Consider the following 4,771-nt stretch of genomic DNA (forward strand, 5'->3'; position numbering starts at 1 on the left):
CTAATGTAGAGTAAATGATATCAATATATTTTTATCCTTTATCAAAGTATTTTTTTGCTCTATTTGCGTTCTTCAATTTATGCCTTACAGCGTTTCCTTTGCAACATTTGGTGCAAATGCTAGTTTTATTTAAATTATAATTTTATTATTAATTATAAAAAGAATCAATACATAGGTTAAACATATTTCCTTCAAAAAATATGTAACTTGATTCTTATCATTGAGATTTACTCTCACTTTATCATGAAGATTCTTAACCTATAATAGACTATGTGATAATATTATGAGCCAATAACATGGCTTACTTATATTACATATCCCAAAAACCATAACACATATTCATATAATATATATATATATATTTTTAATTAATAAATTTAAAAAAAAAAGAAGAAGACATAACTACTTTAGAAATATATCTCAATCTTAATTTGTAATTATTTATAAAAATATTTTAGAATATTATCTAAAAGTAAAATTTTTATTATTCATTCAATAAATATTTGATAATTAAATAAAAATAGATCATCAATATAAATAAAATAAAATAAAATAATTAACCCTTTTTTATTACAAATAAATATGTTTTTGTATTTTCTTTATAAAAATTATAAACCATCCATTCAAAATTTGAACAAAGTTTTAAATTGAACTTAGATTTTTGTATTTTCGTTATAAAAATCAGAGACTATCAATTCGAAATTTGAACAAAGTTTTAAATTTAATATTAACGTTGATAACAACATTTTTTGTTTTGGCATCATTAGAATTCCATGAATATTGTATAATTTGATAATTAAAATGATGTTATTATTATATATATTTTATTATTATTAACCAATAAATAATTTTTTTTGGAGGAAAAAATTATTAAATTTGATTATATCTAACCAGTAACCTTCCTTTTGAGGAAAAAAAAATGTTAAATATTCTTGATAACGATGTTCTCTTCAATCCACTTGAAAAGACACGTTTGGCGGAAGAAAAAGAAAAATGTACTTAGTGCCGAAATTTGTTTGCTGAAAGTAATTACCAGTAAATTATGGAGCACTAATTCCATGGTGCGGTTATTATTAAATTGGAGCACTAATTCAGTGACGCGCTTATTATTAATGTGGGAGACCTTAAGGCTCCATTTAGCGCTGGTATTGTGCATTCCACGAAAGGCTTTGATCTGGACAGAAAAAATACCGGCAAAGATGATGCCGATAGCTTACGCGTTGTCGGCCATTGGGGTTCGATATTTGTGCTGGTCAAATTTTCGAGACTTAGAGTCTATTTGTGATGTCTTTTTTCACCATAATTAAATTTAATTAAGCTGGTCGCTGTACATTGTTATTGATATGTCAAAGTATAACCAATCAGAATGTAGAAAAATTAGATTTAAAAAAATTAAAATTAAGTTAATTTTTTTCAAAAATAAATAATAAATAATATTTTTAATTTTTAGTAAATATAAAATTAATGTCAACATCAATATTTTTTGAATAAATTATTACCTTATTGTGACAGGGAATAATAATTATAACAATCATACCAATTGAAAATTCAAAACTCAATAATAAGACATAAAAGCAAGCAACATAATAGTATGTTATAGCTTTCGTGGAAAAAAAAGTGGGCTGAATTTAAAAATTATAAACGGAATGGAAATTTCGTGGAATCCAAATATGACAAATGTAATGGAAATATCTTGGAATTCGTTATTATTGTAGCATTTCATAGATGGTAGAGAGAGAAGAGTGGCTTCCTTTCGCTAGCAAGCGGTCGATAGTGGCGAGGTTAGTAGAAATTGTGGTGTTTTTATTACTCTTGTTATGTTATTTGTATAAATATGGTATTAGGTATTCAGTTTTGTTTTTGATTGCTTATTATGTTTTTACTAAAAATTTGTGTTTTTTATTTATAATTTAATATTGAGATTTTTTTTTGTTATTTTTTATTATTATTTAAATTTATTTATTTGTAAGGTGGTTGGTTGGGGTCTGAGGGTTATTTAGTAATTTCCATTTCTATTAATTATTAATTTTTTGTTCTTAGTTTTATTTCCTTTTTATTTAAGCTTTTGATTTTTTTTTTTTAATTATTTCCATTTTGATGAATTCTAGTTTTCTCCATATTTTCAATTTAAAATGACAAATTTTAAAGAGGAAAAATTAAATAGAAAAAACTTTTTCCAATAATGTTTTTTTAGTTTTATTACTTTTTAATATGACTTATATATTTTTATATCTTTTTTCTATAGTTTTTTAAAATGACAAATATATATATATATATATATATATATATTCCCCATAAATATTTTTAAGTTTTATTACCTTTTAATTTCACTCACATATATAGATATATATCTATATATATATATATATATATATGTTTTTTCTCTTTTTTTTTCTTTATTTTCAATTCCAATTACATTAATCATAATATTTTTCTTGTTTACACATAGCTTTTATAATTAATAACTATTATGATAATTAATTATTATTTTTTAGAATATTGTGAGAATTTCTTTCCTAATTTTATTAAGAAAGTTTCATTCATGTATAGTTACTAATTCTTAGGATCTAGGGAGCATTTTTTTCCCTAACTTTGTTGAATTTGTTTATTTAAGCATAATTTTTATAATTTCTGTCCAAGTATTTAAAAAATTCAAGAAATTGATTTTATAACAAGAAATTGAATTCAAGAATTCAAGAAATTAATCTTCTTGAATTAAAGAAGGTCTTTTTATTATTCCTTTAGTGTGTATATGATTAATGTATGCTGTTCTCGTAGGTCAAAGGATTTGAAACTCTAGCTGGGGTATTTTCAGGATCCCACTTTGAAGTTCCATAATCTGTTTCAAGTAGTTGGAGATTGCTCGACATTTATTGGGAGATTAGCCTTCAATTTCTCACCTATTTCAATTGGTTTGTTAAAGTTGTTTTATCTTCTTTCCTCAAACCAAACGCAAAAGATTGGTCTCAGTTACCATGCAAAAAGTTAATGTGTGTATTTTGTTAAAGTTGTTTAATCTATTGCAACTTTATTTCTAGGTTTATTCAAAATGGTTGTGTCAAATTCAGCCAATTTAATATTAAATCACAAATCAGAGACAAACGTATAATATTTATAATTTTTTTAAAAATGGCTAATGATATTGATAATGTCTTTCAGATTAATCACATCATAAGTTGTTGGTCGAGGTTTCGAACCATCTAATGTGGTTTGTGATGAACCACATTAGATGGTTCGAAACATCGACCAACAACTTATGATGTGACTAATCCGAAAGACATTATCAAATCATTATGGATCACAAAAGTCTAAAATTAGGCTAATGCTATATTTTATTTATTTTAAAATTTATTTTTTCTAAATATATATTTTTCCACTATACGAAATGTTTTAGGAACAAAGTATTTTAATTAGAAACTAAGTGTTTTTATATCCATCTATAGTTACTAGTGATTTAATTTATATAACTATGCTAGTTATAATTTAGTTAAATTAATAGTAAAACAATTGTTATTACGAATTATTTATAAATATTAATTAACTTGTCTTTATAATTTAATTTAAAAAATAATTTAATACTAAATCACAAATTATAGATCATCCCAACTCAAATTTTCTCTTCAAAAGAAAGAGACACCATTTGAGAGCTTTGGACAAAGGGGCGGTGCAGCGCCCAAACACGATCCTGCCCCTTCCTTCCCTTATCATAGTAAAAGTTTTGTTTCATATTTGCATGTCTTCACTGCCACAAACACAATTGCATTCAACTCTATATCAATCATGTTCAATTCCCATGACCTTTGTAGGAGACAATTGATTGTGCAGAACAAGTTTCTTAGAATTGAAATCTCATTGAGTTGAAACTAAGTTTCTACATATGAATTTGAACCAAACAATGTAAAATAAATAAATTTATAAAGCTTCATTACATTAGGGCACTCACCAAAAAACAACATTTTCACTTTCATTTCTATTTTTTTATGAAGGCTTTAATTGATAATCTCACACTCTATCAGTTGTTCATACTCCAATTAGCTATATTTAAACTAAGCGGCGGGTACTGGTTACTATGTAGCACTTGTTCTGTTTTATGATAATTGAATATAAAATTATGAAATTGAATATGAAAATTCAAGACTATGAAATTATGAAATTTAATATGCAAATATGAGTTTGTATTAGCTATCGATAAGCATGTGTTGTGTTTTTATCATGTTAGGTTTTCTTCTTATAGACAACATGGTAGCTCAGATTTTCAATATCTAAATGCGGACATTATTTATATATTGTTCCGTTCCATTGTATATTAAGAAAACAATGTGCATTATAAACATATGCGGAATATAAAAATGCTTAGAACATATTGTTACCCATTATCTGTGGATGACACATTTAGGAGAATTTTTTTCTCCTAGATTATCTTTAGCCGATAGCCAACATCCCCTTGTTGCCCCCAGATAGCTTGATGTGCCACCATATCCACCACCTGAGCCAACCATTATGCATCCTCGCCCAATTCTCATGATCATATGTTTGAAGACGTGCCTTCCAACCTCGAAGGTATGACTTTCATTATGTAGTTGGGTATTTTTGCTTACTTACCGTAGGCACTTATGGGCATGGATTACTAAGGAGATTTGATGGAAAGAATGGGCTTGGTTTGTACCTTTTTTCCATGATCCAAATTGGTGGTTAACCTTGTGTCCTAGTCCTGTGGGATCTCCTTTATTGGCTACTAGCTTTAGGATTGACACCACATGGGAAATCTCGA

Source organism: Pinus tabuliformis, chromosome J (genome assembly GCF_031772625.1).
Source record: "Pinus tabuliformis cultivar Carrire ecotype Pingquan chromosome J, CPIR1, whole genome shotgun sequence".
Lineage (NCBI taxonomy): Eukaryota > Viridiplantae > Streptophyta > Pinopsida > Pinales > Pinaceae > Pinus > Pinus tabuliformis.